The sequence below is a fragment of the Equus caballus genome, chromosome 11 (assembly GCF_041296265.1).
Source record: "Equus caballus isolate H_3958 breed thoroughbred chromosome 11, TB-T2T, whole genome shotgun sequence".
Taxonomy (NCBI): domain Eukaryota; kingdom Metazoa; phylum Chordata; class Mammalia; order Perissodactyla; family Equidae; genus Equus; species Equus caballus.
This window is the reverse complement of record NC_091694.1, coordinates 43,356,994-43,382,691: the sequence shown is the minus strand read 5'-3', so window position 1 is coordinate 43,382,691 and position 25,698 is coordinate 43,356,994. Positions and strand designations below refer to the sequence as shown.

General features: G+C 37.3%; 1 protein-coding gene across 3 annotated transcripts in view; it reads right to left on the bottom strand.

Moving 5' to 3' along the window:
• Positions 1 to 24,917, bottom strand: part of TAOK1 (TAO kinase 1) — a 149,784-nt gene extending 124,867 nt beyond the window's left edge. Inside the window, exons 1-2 of one of the 3 annotated variants that reach the window (XM_023651622.2) lie at positions 24,189 to 24,853; positions 20,884 to 20,941 (exon numbers count right to left, since the gene is read on the bottom strand). The gene's annotated coding sequence lies outside the window, so the exon portion shown is untranslated. Of the gene's footprint in view, positions 1 to 12,602; positions 12,796 to 20,883; positions 20,942 to 24,188 lie in introns of those variants that run through there. The other 2 variants (XM_023651621.2, XM_070225687.1) reach the window with 2 other exon arrangements.
• Positions 24,918 to 25,698: the final 781 nt, after the last annotated feature.

Genomic DNA, 25,698 nt, shown 5'->3' with positions numbered 1-25,698 from the left:
TAGTATTCTTAACAAAAATACATATCCTTAATCTAAGCATAAGAAAAGACCAAATAACCCCAAATTGAAAGATATTTTAAAAATAACCAACCAGTACTCATCAAAAGTGTCAAGGTTAAAAAAAAGTGTCAAGGTCATGAAAGACAAGGAAAGAGTAAGGTACTATCACAAACTGGAGGAGACCAAGGACACACAACAAACTGTAGTGTGAGATGCTGGAACAGAAAAGAGTTATTAGTGGAAAAACTGGTAAAATTCAAATAAGGGCTGAGGTTAAGTTCATAATATTATGCCAATGTTAATTTCCTTTTCTTGGTAATTATTCTATGGTTATGTAAGACCAGGGGAAACTGGATGAAGGGCATACCTGAACACTCTACTAACTTTGCAACTTTTCTGTAAGCCTGATTATTATAGAATTTTTAAAAATACATGTCAATTATATCTTAATAAATCTGGAAAAAAATTAAAAATGAATGCCTGATTCTTTAGTGAAATCTCCAAAGTTATAAGCCCTCAACTACTGAGAGCTATGTATTAAAATGATAATTCCAGCACTTACTTTTTTAATTTAAATTTTCACAATACTTATTCTTTTGCAGTTAAACATTAGCAAATTGAGAGATGTATTTTATTCTAAGAAATTATTGTAATAGTTCTTTAAGTAAAAGGAAAATTACCAAAAAAAAGAGGAGGAAAAAAATCCTTTAAAACATGTAAAAATTTACGGGCCAGACAGGTGGCATAGTGGTTAAGTTCGCACACTCCCCTTCGGCAGCCTTGAGTTCACTGGTTTGGATCCCAGGCGCAGACCTACACACAACTCATCAAGCCATGCTGTGGTGGCATCCCGCATACAAAGTAGCAGAGGATTGGCACAGAAGTTAGTTAGATGTTAGCAAAACTGATATTTCTCCATCCTCCTCACCAAAAAAAAAAAAAAGAAAGAAAGAAAAAAATATAAAAATTTAGAGGGAGAGGGGGCTGGCCCCATGGCCGAGTGGTTAAGTTCGCGCGCTCCGCTGCAAGCAGCCCAGTGTTTCGTTGGTTCGAATCCTGGGCACGGACATGGCACTGCTCATCAAACCACGCTGAGGCAGCGTCCCACATGCCACAACTAGAAGGACCCACAACGAAGAATATACAACTATGTACTGGGGGGCTTTGGGGAGAAAAAGGAAAAAATAAAATCTTTAAAAAAAAAAAAAAAAAATTTAGAGGGAGAAATATCAGTTTTGACCATAAGTTAAAAGATATAATTATCATAGCAAACCATTAACATTAAGGGTTAATAATGTTTGATGTTCTGATATACAATAACTCATGGGGGAAGAGGGACTACAAGAAGATCAAGTATTCTTATTTCTATCAAGCTTGAACCAAGGTTGCTTTTATTTGATGTAACTACACATCAAAACCAATCAGTAGGGGCCGGCCCAGTGGCACAGTGGTTAAGTGCACCTGTTCTGCTTTGGTGGCCCAGGGTTCCCCAACACGGCACCACTTGGCAAGCCATGCTGTGGTAGGTGTCCCACATGTAAACTAGAGGAAGATGAGCACAGATGTTAGCTCAGGGGTAATCTTCCTCAAAAACAAACAAACAAAAATAATAGGTAAATCAAAATTAGCATAATTCACTCAATATTGACTAGGCCTTTACCAAGTCTCAGGCGCTGTCCTAGATGTGGGGATTCATAAATGATTAGTGGAAGAGGCAAATATAGGAACAATTGCAATTTCATTTAACAAATATTAAATAACAAAAGATGAGTAAAAGATAACTCTGTCTTGAAGAGACTTACCTCTTTGAGAAAATTACTGAGTTCAAAAGGTGTCTCTCCCAAGTACCAAAGACAGCACTAAATATAATTCCAAAGAGAGAAACTAAAATCTCAAATCAGTTAAAAAAAATTTTACTCAACATAATTTTAAAATTAAGGCCAAAAGATGACAAATATGTACCTTTAGACTGCATTAATGGAAGAAGCCACTCAATATGTTCTATTTGATTTATTCTATTAATTTCCAATATATAACCCCCCTTTTATGATGATCCAATTATTTTCTTTAAGATTTCTCATGAAATAACTAGCTTTTTTTCGTTAAATTTAATGGGCACGGTGAATCTTACATGTGACTTTTTTTCTCCTTCCTTTGGAAAAAAGCAAGGAGGAACAAATTCTCAATCCATTTCTTTCAATAGCGAATATCATGAAAATATGTTAAGAGGACAGTTCTCATGTTAAGTGTTCTTACCACAAAAACAAAACAACAACCACCACCACCACCACAAAAGGACAGGAGAAAATTTTTGGAGGTGATGGATATGTTTAGTATCTTGATTTTGGTGAAGGCATCACAGGTGTATACTTATGTCTAAACTCATCAAAATGTATACACTTAATATGTGCAACCATTTGTGTATCAATTATACCTTATCAAAGCTTAAAAAAACAGTAAATATCATAGATACTTTCAGAGTATTTTACTAGAGGATTCATCTTGTTATCCTTTTGTTTTCACCTGCTTATTTTTTTATTGTCTATTTAATGTATTATATTGTTTATGTTAGTCACCTGAAATCAAGTAATACAACATCAAAAATTTTCTTTTTAATGCATAAAATTGAATGGTCATCTTTCAATGTCAAGTCAAAGGACAACATTCAAATATTTGAAGTGAGAAAAGCCCCAAAACTACTTTATCTGCATTTATAATTGTACATTAACATTAGAAGGGGTCTTAAACTCCTTCAGAGAAAATTTAAACAAGTCTCACCATCTCTCCTCTTTCTAATTACCCATAGTACTTTGTATTTCTAACAGTCTGGCATTTACTTATATAGTAACACCAAATATTTTACATCTTCAAAGATTTTTCTCAGTAATTTAAACACATCTCTTTGAGAATCAAGTTTATTTTATATTTTTCCAAAGCAGATACACAAATGGCCAATAAGCAAATTAAAATATGCTCAACATATCACTAGGGAAATGCAAATAAAAACCGCAAAGAGGTAGCACTTCACACCCACTAGGATGGCTTATAATAAAAAAAAAAAAATTTTAATGGAAAATATCAACTGTTGGAATGGATGTGGAGAAATTGGAAGCCTTGTGCATTGCCAGTGGGGATGTAAAATGGTTCAGCCACTGTGAAAAACAGTTGGCAGTTCCTCAAAGTTAAACACAGAATTACTATGTGACCTAACAATTTCACTCCTAGGTATATACCCACAAAACCTGAAAACAGGTACTCAAAGAAGTACGTGTACATGCATGTTCACAGCAGCACATTCACAACAGCCAAAAGATAAAAACAGCCCAAATGTCCACGAACAGATGAACAGATAAACAAATTGTGGTACATACATACAACAGAATGTTATTCAGCCGTAAAAAAGAATGAAGTACTAATACATGTTACAATGTGGATGAACCTCCAAAACATTATGCTAAGTGAAAGAAGTCAGATACAAAAGGTTGCATATTGTATGATTCCATTTATATGAAATACCCAGAATAGGCAAATCTACAGAGACAGAACACAGATTGGTGGTTATCAGGGACAGGGGAAAGGGGAGAAGAGGGAGAAACTGCTTAATGGGCAAAAGGTTTGCTTCTGGGCTAAGTAAAATGCTTTGGAACTTAAGAGGTGGTGGTTGCACAATACTGTGAATGTACTAAATGCCACTGAATTGTTCACTTTAAAATTATTAATGTTGGGGCCAGCCCCGTGGCTTAGTGGTTAAGTTCACGCACTCCACTGCAGGTGGCCCAGTGTTTCGTTGGTTCGAATGCTGGACGCGAATATGGCACTGCTCATCAAGCCACGCTGAGGCGATGTCCCACATGCCACAACTAGAAGGACTCACAACTAAGAATATACAACTATGTACCGGGGTGCTTTGGGGAGAAAAAGGAAAAAAATTTTTAAAAAATCTTTAAAAAAAATTATTAATGTTATGTGAATTTCACCTCAATTTTTTTAAGTTTTTTTTAACCATTTGGGATGGAAAGATTTCCTAACTCTATTAGATACTTCCATACAATCTTGTTTCCCTTTTAATAAAGCACAGCACACTGAACATACTATTTTCCTGTTGACTCAGGATCATTACTGTGAATAATAATGACTGTACGAATAAGTCATTCCTCTTGTGTCTTAACTATCTCTGGGCCTCAGTTATCTCATCTGTAAAATGTCATATTTTGGTTAGATCACAGGATCTTAACATTTTGGAGTCACAAATATCTTTGAAAATCCAATTAAATTACAGATTCTTACTCCAGAAAAATGCACATGTGCACATACAAGGGAAATTGCATACAACCTCAGGAAGTTCACAGACCTCCTGTAACCCACACAACAATTTGCATGATTTCAGCATTAAGTGGGCAGTAGTGATGCCTAATTATCTCTATGATCCTTTAGAGTTGTAAATTTCAGATTCTTCTGCAGTCTAACACACTGGGATAGCCTCAAGATCTACGCAGGTTCTTGCAGCTGTGCTTTTTACTTCTTGTGATTTTATAAACAGAAGTCCTAGCCCATTGTCAAGTTCTCTACTACAGCTGCTATTTGCTGTCCAACACTTCAGAGAACTTAAATTTTACAAATTAAACTACGTTCTATTCAACAATTAGTACTATGTGTCCTATGCTAGGCATTATAAGGGATACAAAACAACCACAGTCCTACTAAAGTTAAGACAATTAAGTAATTACAAAAAGGGGAAATATCTAATTAAGTACTAAACTGCTGGGGCCGGCCCAGTGGCTCAGTGGTTAAGTTCGCACACTCTGCTTCAGCAGCCCAGGGTTTCGCTGGTTCGGATCCTGGGTGCAGACATGGCACCACTCACCAAGCCATGCTGAGGCGGTGTCTCACTGCCACAACTAGAAGGACCCACAACTAAAATAAAACTACGCACTGGGGGGATTTGGGGAGAAAAAGCAAAAAGAAAGAAAAGATTGGCAACAGTTGTTAGCTCAGGGGCCAATCTTTAAAAAAAAAGTACTAAACTGGGATACTGATAATGAGCCAAAAAGAACTAAGAGAAAGAACAAGGACAATATAAGCAGCTGGGAACAATTTCATGGAAGACTTGAATGGACAGGGAGAAGAGGACAGATGAGATCAAAAGGGACATCATGAACACAGAGCAGGTATAATAAAGTCTGTGTGCTGCACAGTACGAGAAATAGGTCTGCATAGATATGGTGGGGGCCAATCACAGATAACCTTAAAAGTTAAACAAAAATTATTTGCATCATCAACAAAATGAAAAGGAAATCTACAGAACGGGAGAAAATATTTGCAAATCATACATCTGATAATGAGTTAATATCCAAAATACATAAAGAACTCATACAATTGAAGAGCAAAAGAACAAACGATATGATTTAAAAATGGACAGAGGATCTACATAGACATTTTTCTAAAGAAGATATACAGATGGCCAACAGGTACATGAAAAGATGCTCAACACCACTAATCATCAGGGAACTGCAAATCAAAACCACAATGAGATATCCCCTCACACCTGTTAGAATGGCTATTATCAAAAAGACAAGAAATAACAAGTGTTGGTGAAGATGTGGAGAAAAGGGAACACTTTTGCACATTGATGGGAATGTAAATAGTGCAGAAACTATGGAAAACAGTATGGAGGTTCCTCAAAAAACTTAAAATAGAACTACCATATGATCCAGCAATGCCACTTCAGGGTATTAATCCAAAGAAAACAAAAACACTAACTTGGAAAGATATATGCACCCCCATCTTCATTGCAACATTATTTATAATAGCCAACATATGGAAACAACTTAAGTGTCCAGTGATGGATGAATGGATAAAGAAAATGTGGTATACATATACTGGAGTATTATTGAGCCATAAAAAAGAAAATATTGCCATTTGGGACAACATGGATGGACCTTGAGGGCATTATGCTAAGTGAAATGTCAGACAAAGACAAATACTGTATGATCTCACTTATATGTGAGATCTTCAAAAAAAAGAAAAAACAAGCTCATGGATACAGAGGATAGATTGGTAGTTACCAGAGGCAGGGGGTGGGCAAAATGAGTGAAGGGGGTCAAAAGATACAAATTTTCAGTTATAAAATAAGTCACAGGGATGTAACGTACAACATGATGACACTGGTTACTAATATTGTATTGCATATTTGAAAAGTGTTGAGAGTAGATCTTAAAAGTTCTCACCACACACACAAAATTATGTAACTAGACTCATTGTAGTGATCATTTCACAATACATACAAATATCAAATCATTATGCTATATACCTGAAACTAATATAAAATTATATGTTAACTATACCTCAATTTTAAAAAGATGACTTATTTGCAAAAACAATCTACGGTAAAGAAGTCAAAACAGATGTGGAAGATGTTCATGATGTCCCTTTTGATCTCATCTGTCCTCTTCTCCCTGTCCATTCAAGTCTTCCATGAAATTGTTCCCAGCTGCTTATATTGTCCTTGTTCTTTCTCTTAGTTGTTGAGGCGGAAAGGACAAGAGGAAACTTTCTGGAATGTTAGAAACTCTCTATAGCTTAATCTAAGTGGTGGATACATTTGTAAAACTACATTTGTGCATGTTACTGTTTGTATATTTTACCACAATGGAAAAAAAGACACACCAAGAGTTGCCAGATGATACAGTACCTCTGTAGGTTTGAACAGGTAACAGAAGAGTGATGTGTTAGGAGATAAATCTTATAGCAATATGTAAAAGAAACTGAAATGGGAGAGGAAAAGATAGCCTTTTAAGTAATTTAGAATTAAGGTAATAATGTTAGCTAACAATTATATAACACAATATGTCAGGTATTGTTCTAAGAGCTGTACATATAATAACGAATCTAGTCCTCTTAACAACCCTATGACAAGTATTATTATTACTATCCCCTTTACAGATGATGAAACTGAGGCCCAGAGAGTTAAGTAATTTGCTCAAGTAATTTCACCACTCCACACTACATACATATCCATGAATATAAAACAAAACAAAAACCAAAACAAACTAAAAGTGGCAACCTTAGCCTACCAACAAAAACGGACTAAAACGGTGCTTACAGGGATGGAGTGCATCCCTTTTCAACAGCAACATCCTTTTCCCCTATCTTGTAACTTCAATGTCAGCATCACCCTCTCATCAATTTCAGTCAGCATTCCCACCTGACTATAAACCTCACTCAGCAAGGACACAATCTGCATGATCACCCTTATATCCCCCACTCCTAAAATAAGGCTTCACAAAATAAAAAGTAGCTTCTCACAATACTGTTAAAGATCCCTGGAAAAAAGAACAAAGGATGAAACAGATTTCCAAGAAAGAAATCCCGTGACTTCATAATCTATTGGATGAATACAGGGGAGGAAAGAGATTAAAAGAATAAAAAAAAATCCCAAAGTTTCTAGCTTGCAAGACTTTAGAAAGGTAATTAACAAAAATAAAAATATATGTCCATAAAAAGCTTCTACATAAAATGCTCACAGCAGCTCTACTCGTAATAGCCAGAAACTGGAAATGATTCAAATATCAATCAACAAGTGAATGGAAAAATAAATTACAGCATATCTAAACACTAAAATATTACAAGCAATACAAGAAATGAACTACTGATACATGCAACAACATGGATAAACATCACAGACATGATGCCGAGAGAAAGAAACCAAACACAATATATACTGAATGATTCCATTTCTATAAAACTCTAGAAGAGACAAACCTAATTCATAATAACAGAAATCATATCAGTGGCTGCCTAGGAACAAGAGTAGAGTGACACTGATTGCAAAGGGGCCTAGGGAATTTTCGGAGGAAATAAAAACATTCTGTATCTTTCACTAGGGTGATGGCTACAGCCATTAATGCATACACTAAAAAGGTGTGAATTTTACTGCAAATAAATTATATCTGGGTAAGGCTGACTTAAAAAAAACAGATTACTGAGCCAGCCCTGATGGCCTAGTTGTTAAAGTTTCGCACACTCCACTTCGGTGGCCCAGGTTCAGTTCCAACACACAGAATCACACCACTCGTCTGTCAGTAGCCACACTGTGACAGCAGCTCACATAGATGACCTAGACGGACTTACAACTAGAATATACAACTATTTACCGGGGCTTTGATGAGGGGAAAAAAAAAAAGAAAGAGGAAGATTGGCAACAGATGTTAGCTCAGGGCGACTCTTTCCCAGCAAACAAAAAAACACAAAACACATTATTAACATTGAAACAGGTAGGTAAATAAGGGAAACCTTTTGCAAGAGGAGATGAAAAAGATGAGCTCATTTTAGATTTGCTGAACCTGATGTTTCCACAGATATCCAAGAGGTACAAGACATCCTCAGGTAGGCAGTTGGGTATAAAGAACCGGGCTGGGAGAGGCAGTGGAAAGAAGGAAAGAGAGAAGAAGGACCAGACTAAGAAACAAAGTATCAAGTGCTAAAAGACATATACAGTTAGGGGCAGTCAGAAAGAAGCAAAAGTAAAACAAAATTTTTAAGAAGGAAGGGAATGATAAATAGTGTTAAGGATTACAAGGAAGCAGAGGACATAAAGGATCACACATCAGTTTATTCTCCTTGTGAATTCTAAACCTGTCTTTCATGAACACCTTTTTTTTCCTAGCACTTAAAGTATTTTGCAAACAGGGAGAGAATCTCTGTCTGAACTCAAAGTCCTCCTCCCTGAAAATCTACCTAATAAACAAACTGATGTTTTAGGCACTTAAGATACTAAAAAAGAAAACACGGTCAGGAGGACTAAGGTCACAGGTGGATTTATGCTCTTTGAAAATTTTTTACATTTTTTTGCACATACTAAATTACTAAGAGAATACCAATAACACTTATATATCTTAAATTACCCAAGTGCACCGCATAGTTAATTTGCTAACTATAAATTTTTCAAGTGTCTCCTCCTCAAAGTTTTGATGAAGTGTTTGTAAACGTGTACTGCTTTTCTCTAGACATGCATACAAGAGGGGTTTTTTCCCCCATGCCTAATCCATCATTCAAATGTTTAATGCCAACTATCTTTGAAAAGATACACAAAGAATTGTGACTGCCTGTAGGAAGGGGTACAGGGTGGGTAGGGGACAGGCATGGGAGGATAACTTACTTTTCATGGTATATCTTTTTGTATTTTTTTAATTTTACACCATGTATGGTTATAACTTATTCCAAATAATTTCACTTTTTTCCATTATTTAAGGCCTTTCTGGTTTTAAAGCAAAAGCTGCCATTTTCCAAAGACCAATCATGGTCCCAAGATGCAAGGACAGCTTGAATGATGGAAATGCTCTACCTAACTTCTTACAGGCCTTCCCCATTCTAAAGAGCCTTAGCTATACCCATTAACTTCTTCTCAAAGTACTGTCAGCCTCTCAAAGACAAGCTCTTTCTTTCCAACAGAGTAGGAAGACAATTTTACAGATCAGATTTACTTGTTTCCCTTCATCTTTCCTAAGGTTTCCTTACAAAAATTCCTACGCCTAAAGACATTCCATGTACATGGATTGGAAGAATAAACATAGTTAAAATGTCTGTTCTACCTAAAGCAATCTACAGATTCAACGCCATCCCAATCAGAATCCCAATGACATTCTTTACAGAATTAGAACAAAGAATCCTAAAATTCATATGGGGCAACAAAAGACCCCGAATTTCTAAAGCAATCCTGAGAAAAAAGAACAAAACGGGAGGCATCATAATCCTGACTTCAAAACATACTACAAAGCTACAGTAATCAAAACAGCATGGTACTGGTACAAAAACAGGTGCACAGATCAATGGAACAGAATTGAAAGCCCGGAAATAAAACCACACATCTATGGACAGCTTATCTTTTTTTTTTTTTTTTTTTTTCCTTTTTCTCCCCAAAGCCCCCCGGTACATAGTTGTATATTCTTCGTTGTGGGTCCTTCTAGTTGTGGCATGTGGGACGCTGCCTCAGCATGGTCTGATGAGCAGTGCCATGTCCGCGCCCAGGATTCGAACTAACGAAACACTGGGCCGCCTGCAGCGGAGCGCGCGAACTTAACCACTCGGCCACGGGGCCAGCCCCTGGACAGCTCATCTTTGACAAAGGAGCTGAGGGCATACAATGGAGAAAAGAAAGTCTTTTCAACAAATGGTGCTGGGAAAACTGGAAAGCCACATGTAAAAGAATGAAAATTGACCATTCTTTTTCACCATTCACCAAAATAAACTCAAAATGGATCAAAGACCTAAAGGTGAGACCTGAAACCATAAGGCTCCTGGAAGAAAACGTAGGCAGTACACTCTTTGACATCAGTATTAAAAGGATCTTTTCGGACACCATGCCTTCTCAGAGAAGGGAAACAATAGAAAGAATAAACAAATGGGACTTCATCAGATTAAAGAGCTTCTTCAAGGCAAATGAAAACAGGATTGAAACAAAAAAACAACCCACTAACTGGGAAAAAATATTTGCAAGTCATATATCTGACAAAGGCTTAATATCCATAATATATAAAGAACTCTCGCAACTCAACAACAAAACATCAAACAACCCAATCAAAAAATGGGCTGGAGACATGAACAGACATTTCTCCAAAGAAGATATACTGATGGCCAATAGGCACATGAAAAGATGCTCATCATCGCTGATCATCAGGGAAATGCAAATCAAAACTACACTAAGATATCACCTTACACCCATTAGAATGACAAAAATATCTAAAACTACTAGCAACAAATGTTGGAGAGGTTGCAGAGAAAAAGGAACCCTCATACACTGCTGGTGGGAATGCAAACTGGTGCAGCCACTATGGAAAACAGTATGGAGATTCCTCAAAAAACTAAAAATAGAACTACCATACGATCCAGCCATCCCACTACTGGGTATTTATCCAAAGAGCCTGAAGTCAGCAATCCCAAAAGTCCTGTGCACCCCAATGTTTATTGCAGCACTGTTTACAATAGCCAAGACGTGGAAGCAACCTAAGTGCCCATCAACAGACGAATGGATAAAGAAGATGTGGTACATATATACAATGGAATACTACTCAGCTGCTAAACAGAACAAAATCATTCCATTTGCAATAACATGGATGGACCTTGAGAGAATTATGTTAAGTGAAATAAGCCAGCGAGAGAAGGATAATCTGTGTATGACTCCACTCATATGAGGAATTTAAAATTATGGACTAAGAACAGTTTAGTGGATACCAGGGGAAAGGTGGGGTGGGGGGTGGGCACAAAGGGTGAAGTGGTGCACATACAACATGACTGACAAACATTAATGTACAACTGAAATTTCACAAGATTGTAACCTATCAATAACTCAATAAAAAAAAAAATTCCTACTCCTGACTCAGGCTTCTACCTGACTTTTCTATTCCCAACAGCTACACTCCCTCATATTCTAATTACCAACATCCCGTGACTAGCAATTCACATACCTGAAAGGAAATTTTCACTTTCTAAGAGTAATAGAGAAGTAAATCCCATACACGAGCATTTCATGTACAAAGAACTGATGAAAGATTCTCACATTCAAACACTTATAATAAAAAGGTAGGCTTAGAGAACAGGTTCAGCAGACTGACAGAGGCAGAAATCAGAAGGTGGTAAAAAACAGAATTAATGGATAAGAAACAGCACGTTTAATCTGTGAGTCTTTTTTTTTTGAGGAAGATTAGCCCTGAGCTAACAACCGTGCCCACCTTTCTCTACTTTATATGTGGGACGCCTACCACAGCATGGCGTGCCAAGTGGCGCCATGTCCACACCAGCGAACCCCCAGGCTGCCAAAGCAGAATGTGCACACTTAACCGCTGCGCCACCAGGCCAGCCCCTAATCTGTGAATCTTTAAAATGCAGTAAAATAGTGTAAACTTGTAAAATTTCAGAAAAATCTTGGATGAAAAATAACACTGCTAATTCATTTGTCTAATCAACAATATTAAATCTAATTAATTTTGATTGATTAGTTAATCAAAGAGGGTCTTTTCCTCCCTCCAACCTACTGCCAAGTAGGTTCTACTCAACCAAGCGGAGTACAACTAGTTCAGGCTTTACGTACTCCTGGCTCTATCACTCACTGGTTATGTGATCTTTTTTTTTTTAAAGATTTTATTTTTCATTTTCCTCCCCAAAGCTCCCTGGTACATAGTTGAAAATGTTTTTTTTTAGTTGTGAGTCCTTCTAGTTGTAGCATGTGTGATGTCACCTCAGCACGGCTTGATGAGCAGTGCCACGTCCCCGCCCAGGATATGAACCAGCGAAACCCTGGGCTGCCGAAGTGAAGCATGCAAACTTAACCACTCGGCCACGGGGCCGTCCCCTAGTTATGTGATCTTAAACAAGTTATTTACCCTCATGAGCATCAGTTTCCCCACTCTAAAATGAGACTGCCATCTACCTTGCAGAGATGCCATAAAAAAATAAAAATAAAAATATATCTTAAAGTACCTAGCACACAGTAAATGCTCAGTAAATGATGGCTCTTATTACTACTAAAATTCTTACCATAAATGTCAACATAATTCACTTTTTAAAAGACTAAATAAGCCATAACTCAACACATGACAAATATTTACCATGGCTGAAATATTTCAGTTCCCTTCTTCAGGACACACAGTAGGACTGCACTTCCTTACCCTCTGTGAAATCTCTTAAGCCTGTTAAGACTTGCTTTGGTCAATGAACGATAAGTCAAAATGACATTACCCTCTTCTAGGTAGACACTCTAAGAGCCAGAGAGTTATTAGCAAGTCTCCTTTCCATCGCCATGGAGATCACGGAACCATGTGTTGAGATGGAGCCTCCATTAGTCTGTGACATTGCATAGTGAGAACAAGTAGAATTCCACACCAACCCACACTACATATATAGCATGTCAAGCAAAAAATATTTGTCCTGTTAAAAGCCACTGAAATTTCTGGTCTGTTATCACAACATAACCTGGTCTCTCCTGACTGATACACAACGAAAGCCAAAATCATTATCTTTTCCTTGTTCCCTTGCAAAATAAAGTAATCCACAACATATCCTTTTCCCTACCTCTGGTAAGCCTCCAATTCTATCAATTTTTCTGCCTTAATCTCTCTCAAATCCATGATGTTAGCTCTACTCCTTATTTAGACTTCTGTAATAACCTAACAAATCTCCCTACATATAATTTTTGCCCATCTATTCTCCACAATACCTCCAGAGTAATCTTTTTAAAACAAAAATCTGATATCACACCTGTTTTTATAATGATTTTCACATCAATTAGGAGCACAACAAAAATAGTCCTTCAAGAAATAACTGTAAGAGGTGCTAGAAATGTTCCATATCTTGTTTTGCATGAGTGCATACAACTACAAAAATTCAACAAGCTTACACTTAATATTTATGCACTTGGCTGTATTAATTATGCCTCAATTAAATAGTTAAAAAAAAAAGAAAAAGAAAAAAGATATGGCCCCAAAGTACCTTTTCAACTGCATTTTACCAAATAATCCATCTCACACCACATAAACAGCCATAGCCACAAACTATCAGTAATCAATCTTTAGATATTGATCTTCCATGGTCTCAGGTATATAATACCCTTTCCACTCCTACTTTTCTTCAAGACCCTCATAAAATCTCACTCCCGTAGGAGTCATTCCACCTAAACATCCCTTAACTCTACTTTACTGGTGCTATAACAGCTTTTTGTACATTCCACTACCATAACCTTGGCATTCACTACACTAGTGGGTCTCAATCAGAGGAGATTTTGTTCACTAGGCAATGTCTGGAGACATCTGTGATCATCATAACTGAGGGGGGAAGTGCTACAGCATCGAATGGGTAAAGGCCAGGGATGCTGCAAAATATCCTATAATAACAGCACAGATCCCCATAACAATGAATTATCCTACCCAAAATGCCAATACTGCCATGGTTCAGAAAACTTGCACTGCATTACTGTATGTATTTGTTTACAAGTCTGTATGCCTACTAAACTAAAAAATTGAAGGGATCAAGTCTTACTCATTTCTGTATCCTGGCACCATACCTAGCAAATAGCACTCAAAAATGTATACTAAATAAACGTGTCATGACCAAACCCATTTTGATAAGCACAGTGCTTAGAATATAGCACTCAAAAGATGTATAATAAATACATGTATTACTACTGAATCTTATTTTGGTAATAAAACTACATAGCTTACTGGCTAAACTGCTAGTCTTTAAATTCAATTCCATCGATTACTATTTTGATTTGGTGTTTTCAAAGTACATACCAACAAATCATAAATTTTTTTGGATAGAAAGAATATTTTATTTTTAAAATTTTTTTCCAGTTTTATTGAGATGTGATTGACATACATCACTGTATAAGTTTAAGGTGTACAGTGCAATGCTTTGGTTCACATACATTGTGAAATGATTACCACAGTAGGTTTAGTTAACATCCATCATCTCATATAAATAAAAGAAAAAAAGTTTCTCATCGTGATGAGAACTCTTAAGATCTACTTCTCTTAAGAACTTTCCTATATATCATACAGCAGTGTTAACTATAGTCATCAAGATGTACACTACATCCCTAGTACTTACTTATCTTATAACTGGAAGTTTATACTCTTTGACCACCTTCTTCCAGTTCCCCCTTCCCATACCCTCCACCTCTGGTAACCACAAACCTGATCTCTACGAATTTGGTGGAGTTTTTTTTGTTTGTTTTGATTAGATGCCACATCACCTATGCCTTATAAATGTACACCTACCCTCAACACATTGCAGCTCTTCACTGCCCATGGGTCCTGTCCCCACGCTATTCTCTGAATAAAAGAGCACTACTATGAGAACTTAAGAGTCCAAGAAATCGTTCCTTCAGCGACTCAGCTCACCAAGCCTGCATCACTACATATAAGTGAGATCATACAGTATTTGTCTTTCTCTATTTCGCTTATTTCACTTAGCATAATGCCTTCAAGTTCCATCCACGATGTAGTAAATGGTAGGATTCCTCAGGTTTTATATTTTTTGTCTTTTGGGGATATTTTTGGTGAGGAAGACTGGCCATGAGCTAACATTTGTAGCTAATCTTCCTCTTTTTGATTGAGGAAGCAAAATTCTGTGTGTGTATATATATATCTATATATAGATATATATATACCGCAACTTCCTTATCCATTCATCCATCGATGGACACTTAGGTTGTTTCCACGTCTTGGCTACTGTCAATAATGCCACGATGAACATGGGGGTGCAGATATCTTTTCGAGTTAAGTGTTTTTGTTTCCTTTGGATATATTTCCAGAAGCAGAATAGCTGGATCACATGGTAGTTCTATTTTTAACTTTTTGAGGAACCTCCATACTGTTTTCTATAGTGGCTGTACCAATTTACAATCCCACCAACAGTGCACAAGTGTTCCCTTTTCTCCACATCTATGCCAGCATTTGTTCTCTGTCTTTCTGATGATAGTCATTCTAACAGGACTCAACTGATATCTCATTTTGGTTTTAATTTGCATTTCGCCAGTAACTAGTGATGCTGAGCATCTTTTCATGTACATGTTGGCCATTCGTATATCTTTGGAAAAATATCTATTCAGGTCCTCTGCCCATTTTCCAATGGGATTATTTGGTTTTTTGCCAAATCATAAATTATAACTTATGGGAGTATCTCAAAAAAGTGTTAAATTGAAGTTGATTTCTACATTAGGCATGAGTAAATCAAATAGTTTAATGACTACGCTTCAAAAGGATTAAAAAAAGAACAGTTTCATGAAAATGTTTTATCTCCTATTATAATGCCACCTGAATAAGATAAAGTAGAATAATGGATACTAATATTTGAGATACCATTTCACCTAACTTTTTTTTTTATTGAGTTAATGATAGGTTACAATCTTGTGAAATTTCAGTTGTACATTAATGTTTGTCAGTCATGTTGTATGTGCACCACTTCACCCTTTGTGCCCACCCCCCACCCCACCTTTCCCGTGGTATCTGCTAAACTGTTCTTAGTCCACATTTTTAAATTCCTCATATGAGTGGAGTTATACACAGATTATCCTTCTCTCGCTGGCTTATTTCACTTAACATAATTCTCTCAAGGTCCATCCATGTTATTGCAAATGGAATGATTTTGTTCTGTTTTGCAGCTGAGTAGTATTCCATTGTATATATGTACCACATCTTCTTTATCCATTCGTCTGTTGATGGGTACTTAGGTTGCTTCCACGTCTTGGCTATTGTAAATAATGCTGCAATGAACATTGGGGTACATAGGACTTTTAGGATTGCTGACTTCAAGCTCTTTGGATAAATACCCAGTAGTGGGATGGCTGGATCGTATGGTAGTTCTATTTTTAATTTTTTGAGGAATCTCCATACTGTTTTCCATAGTGGCTACACCAGTTTTCATTCCCACCAGCAGTGTATGAGGGTTCCTTTTTCTCTGCAACCTCTCCAACATTTGTTACTATTAGTTTTAGATATTTTTGTCATTCTAATGGGTGTAAGGTGATATCTTAGTGAAGTTTTGATTTGCATTTCCCTGATGATCAGCGATGATGAGCATCTTTTCATGTGCCTATTGGCCATCAGTATATCTTCTTTGGAGAAATGTCTGTTCATGTCTCCAGCCCATTTTTTGTTTGGGTTGTTTGATTTTTTGTTGTTGAGTTGCATTTCACCTAACTTTAATCTAATGTAATTTATGTTAAAACACACAATGGTGTACCTTAACATATTTATTGTAAAAAAAAGTTTCTGCATTATTTAATAAACATTTCATATCTCAATAATAGAGCAATTTTATTGTTAACCACTGGATTTACCACCTCAAAGATAGTCATAAAACACATTATAGATGTTTGCTTACTGTATCTATTTTGCCATTCCTACCCTAATATATTCCATGCCATCATGTGAAAGGTTGAACAAAACTCTGTATTTTCAAGGCTCTTAAATTAGCAAGATGCCTTGTTAAATTTAGTTGTTTAGAGTAGACAGACTGTAAAATACTGGGAGGCTACTTCTCTAACTTAAGGTAAAATTTTGAAAGAATGATACATTATTAAAATACCTACACTCCAAATCTGATAAATAGAAATAAAAGTTCCTTATTTGATTTCTGTTTAAAGTTCTCAAAACATAAAACTTGCAAAGTAGGTCTATTCTCGTTGATTAAAAAAAGTTTTTTCAAAAACCCATTTGGCCCTCCTTACAGGCACAAAATCCAACTCAGTTCCAATATTAAAACTACTAAATGCAAAAATAAAGCAAAATGAACAAAAAAACTTGCCATCCTTATCATTTATTTTATAAATGATAATTAAGGATGTTAAATAATAAACAGCATCTACTTCATAAGTATTCAACCAGAGAAAGAAAAAATTCATTTGGTAACAATCCATTATTTACAGTTTTGGTATAACAGCTTTTACTACAACAATAAACTCTCCTGGTGAAATTTACTCTTCTAAAGTACTGAATTATCTAATACACATTACAAAAACAAAATTCATGTATCAACATTTTTATTTTCCTCTAAAACAATGCTATTCTTGAACGTAGTGGCTCTCTCCAATCAGTTTACTATATGTTAGTAGGTATACGTATAATTAGTTCAATCAAAATGTCACATAAACAAAGAAATATCTAAATTCTATACTTTCTATTGCTAGCAATCAAATTTCTCTACTACAGAACATTTCTTTCCTAAATAGAAATTTTTCACATCTTTTCCTTCTTAAAATCCTTTTACTCTTGATTAAAGTTTTAAGGCATTATTTTACAGAATTGAAGATTCATACATAATACACAAAAATATTTTGTCAGCATCTAAACTGAAGATAAAAGGATCTTTCGTTATTCTATTTTCTAATTATTTGTGCTCTTCTAGATAAAGGAAAAATTATCATCATCAACAACTATGTCAAGGTAAAGAATCTGAAAGTGAGGACATCATATTGCCCTTCTGGGACTCAGAATCCTTTAATTCTAAGAAACAAAACCAACTGAAATACTGTATTCCTAAAATCTGATGGTCCCTATAAAACATCACAATCATATCTACCATTTACACAACATGAGATTACTTAAACACTATATATTAAATACTATAACGCATACCACACAGAGTTTCTGTGCAACAATGAAGAGTAAGTACAAACATAGGTTAATAAGCAATTTTAGTCTTTACAATCAAGGATATGGATACTTTTGGTAAAAACAAAGTTTTTCCAATTTTGAGTGACACTAAATTTCCATGTGTAAAAAAGAAAAAACCTTGACCTGTTTAGTAACACTGTTCATCAACTTTTTCTGAAACCTCCTTCTCAGTCTCAATGGGAATAAGTGAGAAGAAATCAATCCCAAATACAAGAGACTCATCACTACTACAAGTGGATTAAAAACATTCACCAAAACATAACGACATGGTTAGATGTAATGCACTGAAACACACTGAAATTTTAAAAATATACCTAATATACTTATTTACTCATTTAAATAGTCACATAAGAAACCTTATTAAAATATGTATTTGCAATTAATATTTTTAAATTAAATCTACCAAGTAAAAATAAAAGATATTTCTTAATATGCTCCCAATAAAAAGTTTTCTCTTTTTTTTTTGCTTGAGGAAGATTTGCCCCAAGCTAAAATCTGTGCCAATCTTCCTCTATTTCATATGTGGGTCGCAGCCACAGCGTGGCCGCCAACAAATGGTGTAGGTTGGCACCCAGGAACCTGACCTGGGCTGTCAAAGCAGAGCACACCGAACTTAACCACTAGGCCACAGGGCTGACTGAACTTAACCACTAGACCACGGAGCCAGCCCCAAAGTTTTCCTTGTTTAAAAAATAAATTCTGCAATTCATGAGAAACTTCACTCACACATATAGGATGTGACACTAGATGTGTGGTAACACGTGTTCCCCAATATGGTAACCTCAGAAGTTACCATCACACCCAAAACTGCTGGTATTCCTGCCCCAGGTTCTTTTAGACAGAATCCCTGAGTACCTTACAAGCTTGGAGACCTAGGAAAGATAAATATGCGCAACATAACTACCAAAGAGACTAGAGACTAGAATCAGGAGAGACTGAAAGTAGAGTTGTTGAAAGAAAAAGAAAAAATAAGTTGCCAAAAAAAAAAAAACAAGCAAAATCATACTTCAGAGACATCAGATTAGAAGTAAAACGGATGAGGTGACAAAGAAATTTCAAAATAATTTAACTGAGCACCCAGAACACATGAAAATACAACAACAAAAAAAAGCTTCCCATTACAATGCTCACCTTACTTACACCACCACACTCGGATTATTTCCCATTATTTTTCTTTTAAAAAAATTGTTACTGTGACCCACTAAATTCACAAGCCATTAATAGGTGCCAACCTAGTTTGAAAAGCACGGCTTAGAGGAACTGGCAACAACATGAAGGTCCTCACTTTCCTATGAATATCTAGTTTGAGACAACTATTCAGGAGGTGGAAAAAAATAAAAGACAGAATTCCTCTATGGCAGGGACCATATCTTATTGGCACATAATCATCACTTAATGTTTGCTGAATTAATACACTGTGGAATACAAAGCACTTGGAAGGGGAGGACACACCTATAGAGGATACCTAAAAAAAGCTTAGGAGAGCATGAGTACTTTGGATGGTGAAAAGCCAGGGATGATGAAAAGAGCTCCAGGAGGTGGAAAAGTGATACCAAATGACTTTTAAACAAATGAAGTACGAAGAGGAAAGGAAATTTTGTTCTTGAGGACAGACTTTATACTCAACAAAGGAAAAAGCAAATCTCTTGTAGAACTACATAGTAGTCTATTATAGGTACAAAAAGTTTGTAAGCCACCCTTAGTCAGAAATTCTCACCATTTCTTCCAAAAATATATGTTGAGCTCCAAACGTATAAATCCAACTTCAAATCAAAATTACAGAAAGCAACTCATTCTTAAATATCAGACTCCCTGTATTCATTTGTAAACACTAAGTAGCTAGTGTGTGATAGCCAACAACTTATTGAGTGCTTACTATGTATCAGGCAATATGTCAAGTATTTAACAAGGGTTACCCCATTTAAACCTAACAACCTGTAAAGTAGATACTATCTTCATTTTCTAGACAGGGAAAGTGAGGCTTAAAAAGTTACATAAAGAAGTTACACAGCTAATAAATGGTGAAATTAAGGTATATTAAGTGTCTATTATTTTTGGTGGCTGCAAATCAGAATATTTTGTTCTATTCCATTATTTGTTAATGCTTTTCTCTGAAACTAAACTTTGTGTGTTTTTCTAAATGAAGTAATTCATCTACTTCTAAATCTGTATAACACTATCATATTGAATAATTTTATCACAAGAAAAAAATTAGCCCCTTCTCAGTTTAAAGATAACTTAGAGGCCAATTAAATGTAGTTATGTTTAAATAATATCACTGAGATTGGCATTCTGAAGAGGCTATATATCTATTATAGTAACTTAGTAACTTATACTTTTATTTACTTTATTTACATGCCAGGCACTTATATTTTGAAAAACATTTCCACCTTTTAGGGGTCATTTAATTTTGTCACTGGGTAAAAAAACGCAGCCTTAGATTCTATTTCAGAACAAAAAGTCTGCTTCCAGCACAAATGGAAGAGACTGATAGATAAATAATTGTTACCAAATGTTGACAGATACATTCCAACTGAAAATAATTGTTTCTAGTCCCTCCACAGAACTCTTTAATTCATATGGACTTTTTTAGAAGGTATGAGATATCTTTAACGAAATTAAACATCAATTTTTATCACTAAAAATTAAAAGACTTTAATCTAACAATGGAATATAATGGAATGAAATAATACAGGTTTGTACCTTTTTCACTTACATTTAAGAAATCTTGAAGAATATCAACAAATAATCCAGCCATGAACAAGTACAGAAACCTAAAGGCAGATGAACAAACGTTGGCACTCTATTTAATGGAACAATGTTAATTTTACGCAAGATTTGACTAGAAATAACACTTTTTAGAAAAGATTCATTCATATACAATCCTGAACTGAACAGCAGCCCTTATCTAATACATACAAAAAAGCTTCTAATTTCTAAAAAGTTAAATTAGTATGAGTTTACTTATTATAAGTAATAGAGACTACTGATAATGAAAAAGAGATAAAAGGAAAATTTAACTGATTTTAATACACAAATCAGTCAAGTAAAAAATACAGAATTTATTTCCAGTAATTTGAATGACAGATTAATCTCAACTCTAATTTCAATGCCAACAGTTGCCCCCTAGATAACTTCTGGATTAACTAAGTATTCATATCTACTAAGTACCAGCAAATTCTTAAAATAAATTATACTCTTTATGGTTAGTTAAGAGCATCCAGTCTTTCCCATATTCTGTAACTGATCAGTTTCTTTCTTATTAGTGGGATGGCATCATAACATAGGACCAAATATCATGTATATGCCTTGACATACAGAAAGCTTGTTTTATATTAACACACATTCAATTAATTGCCATATCCACAATTCTCCCAAAATCTGTATTACAGAAAATGTAATAATTATTTTCTACTCAGTTCACTCATACTTTTGGTCATGTACACTGTTGTATTTCTTTAAAACCTCTCAAATTTGTTTGAGAAACTATCCTTTAGTTTGGAAGGCAGTTTATTGTCAAGATAATCCTAGACTATTCAAAGGCTTTAAACCCAGCTGATTCTTAGAAATTCTTCCATCTATAAAACATGAGAATTATAACCAAATTAACAAGTCAGATATCAGAATGCCAAAAATTAAGTCATTAAAAGGGAATCCAGAGAAAAAGCCAGTTGTGAAAGAACAGGAAGTGATGTACACTGCCATTTTGAGGATGAACTATGTAGAAACATAAGAAGTACCATACTAATCTGGAATCGACCAACCCAGACTAACAGCTCTCAGTATTCCTTTCTGACAATGGCATCAGAGGTCAGCTGAAATAACCCTCAGGCAATTTTTCCTTAATAATGAATTTACCTAATTGATCACCAACATACTATTCCCACTTTCGGCAGAATTCCTAACAGCTATGGAAAACAGAGTTTCTTCTTAGTTGTCCTAAAGAGTAACTCTCAGTTCTAGCATGCTGAAACATACCAAGTAGTTTACCTATAACCCGTGTACAATCTTGAGTTTTCTAGCCTTTACTGATAAATCGTCTCTGCCTGCATCTTTCCAAGATAAAAACAGTCACTCTTTACTGAGCAGTATGCTTGGGTTTATACACGCTAGTATATATGAATTAATTATCCACAACAAACCCTAACATAAAGAATTAAACTTTATGGCACAATTTGCCATATAGGAGAAAACTCTACACACCACAACATGCAGCTTTGTGTCATGAAATAAAGATTCAAATGAGAAGCGTTGTTTAACTTAAAATGAATTCAGATAATCAAAAAGGAATAAAGAAAGCAAGGCTGTGGAAAAATAAAACTAATTTAACATATCCTTAATGTGTCTCCCTATATCAAAATAATGAAATAAGATGAGAGAAACTAAATGAGTGCCTAACACTACTATTATTATCTTTAAATTCCTGTCTTAAACAGGTTTCAAAATGCAACAAACACACCAAAAAAGTTCTAACGGACAACATTAAATGTAGATGGCCTTTCAAAATATTTAAAAATAAGTCACCCACTAAGTAAAGCTTAAACACCAAATACAACTTGTTAGTAAAATATCAAGACAACTCTCACCTGTACGTATTTTAGTCATGTTCATCACTTTGTGAAAAAATTATTTAATTCTGTATATGGAACATTTTGAAATCACATCATCAGTAAATCTAAATACTTAAAAAAGTATCATCGACAGACTTCAAAACTACTCTTTGGTCACAAAAAAGCACTCAGCAACACACTTGCAGAATAAAATAAAAATAAAATTCTTATTTTTATTCACTTCTACTCTACTAAGGACAAACCAACAAGTACTACTGTAAACTAGATGATTTGTTTTAAACAAATACGACATGAGACAAACAAGTGGAAAAATGACAATGACTACAGAATATAGATTCTATCACAGCATAATTAGTCAAATTAACGTTTATTATTTTTTCATTTAAGAAACAAAAGAATTTGCTATAGAAAGGTTTGTAACCTAATCATTTTCAGAAAATTTCAATTTCAGTGTTCTACAAAATAGTATTAACCCTAAAAATTCACAGCTCAGGGAGAAGGAATGTCCGTCTGTATGCAATAATCTTTAATAATTCTTCAAGAAGTACAAAAGTCATAGGAAGAAAAAAAAAAGAAAAAATGAGAGGGTACAAAATTATTATTTTTTTAATCCTAACGAAAACTCAATATGCTCACTAAAAAAAATGTCACCCCACTGTTTAAAAGAGAGAGCGAAAGAGACATCAAAACTGTTCTAACATGGCAGGGTCCCTCTCGAGAGGCCATATCCCCCAACAATAAGAACAGGAACAGATACACTTCCTAGGGCCAGATCTCAGGGGAAAAGTATAAACCGGTACTGTTATCGATTTAAAAACCGAAGGAAAAAGGGTAACCTTTCCAAGGGAAGCGCCATTACTTCCCTCCCCTACTCCCCCTCCCTTCAGTGTATACACGGGCCTGTGTATGAAGAAACTGCCTTGGACTTCTGCAGCATTGCAGCAGACTAAAGGATGGGGAAGGGGGAAGGGTAGGGGGAGAGAAATGCTTCCATCACCCCTACGGAAGAGGAGTATAGATTTCCCGAGGGTGGGTGGAATCCATCCAGCAGGCTACCCAGAGCAGTCTCCCTTCCCAAGAATAACACAGACACTACAAAGGAGAAGGAGAGGGAGGAGCAGAGGGACCAGAAGGGAAAGGGACCTCGCGCCTTTAAATCGGGGTGCACATCAACCCAGTCTCCCTATGAGGGCCACACCTTCCACGAGACATCCCCTTCCACCACCCCTTCCGGTGACCCTCAGGAAAGAGGAATGTAATTGCTCTTGCCCCTCAAAACGGGAGGGCGCCCAGCTCCCCAGCTTCCTCACCCCACCCACAGAATCACAGACCCTCCTTGTCTCCCTCCCCCACCCCACCCCCACATCCCTCGCCCCACGCAGAGGCCAGAGTGGGCCGAATTTCCCCGCCCCCTCCAAGTCTCCCTTTCCCAAAGCAGAGGTGCCCTTACCCTTTCGCCGAGAGGTCCGGGGCGGAGTAGGCAGGCGCAGCCCCCTGCAGCGCTCGGGTAGCCGCTCCGCTGGAGGGCGAGGAGTGAGGAGGAGGAGGGGGCCTGGCGACGGACCGCCGCCCCCCCCACCCCGGAGCCCCAGCGAGCCGCCCAGCCCAAGCTCTGCGACAAGGGGCGGGGGGGGGGGGGGGGGCGAGGGGACGACTGGGGTCGAAGAGGCGCCCTCAGCGCTTGGGCTCAGCTAAGATGGCGCGGGGAAGTGCCGAGAGCCGGGAGCCGCCGCCGCCACCGCCGCCTCGGGGGAACCGGCCCGGGCCTCGGCCGCCTCCCGTCCTCACACAGCCGAGGCCCTCTTGGTCCCCCGCCGCGGCCCCTCGGCGGGCGGGCCCACGCACAGCCCTCCGCCACCACCACCACCCCTGGGAAGGGGGCGCTCACAAAGAGAAGAGAGGCCGCGGGCCGGCCGGCCGGCGGTGGGGCGGGGTCCCCAGGGGCCGGGAGGCCTCAAAGGTTCGCGGCTGCCTCGCACTCTCGGCCCGCGAAGGGCGCAGGCAAGCGGGACCCCTCCTCTTTCCTCAGGCAGGCGGCGGCACCGACTCACTCTCTTTGCCACCCTCCCTCTCTCTCTCCCCAAGCCCTGAAGCCACAGAACCCGGCCGCTGCCCAGGTTCCCCCCCCTTCCCCAACACCACTCCCCTCCTCCCGACAGTCATCCCAGTCTTCGATCTCGCGAGATTTCTCGCCTGACAGGCCCGGCCCTGCGCGAGACAAGACTGCGTACGCGTGCGCGCCCTCACGGGAGCGCGCGAGTGCTTGCACTGGGCGGAGTCGTCCGTTTGGCCCGGAGTCCCAGCCCCTGTCCAGCCCGGCCTCAGTCAGCTGGCGGAGCTCTTATGCCACGCGGACGTCAGGTGCATTCATCTCACCCTGAAATCTGAGAAAGAGGAGTTTCTCTGCTCTCCTCCTTTTTCCCTCTTCCCACTCCCAAAACATCCGCCCCCCAGTAACGCTGAGAATGAGAAGTTTGCCCTGACGTGTAGAATATCTGAGTCTTACCCATCTTAGTTCAACTCCTCTGTGGAATTCGGACGTAAACTGGTCAGCGTAATCAGTATGTAATTGGCTTTGGAGATTCTAATAGTTTGTAATAATCTTTGAAATGGCAATAAGAGTTGGAAATGCAGACCTAATCACCCTATACGTTGGTGATGATGGGAAAGACAAATTCTTGAAAAGTTTTTGTGGATTTTTTTTAGTAGGTTGAGTGAAGTTTTTGAAACAAGAATAGTAGACAAACTAAAGAGTCCTAAGGGTCCCAATGCAGGGAAGAGGTAGAACTTCTCATTTTTTTTGTGGCGGAAAACCTTTTTTTAAGGGAAAACCCTACGAAGAGTGCAATTTTATTCAAGAACCCAAAGGTGTGCCTAAAGTGCAGTCATAAAAAATCTTAGTTCTTCACGCAATAAAACTGAGATAAATATATCTGTTGTATGAGACTTATGAGTAAAAA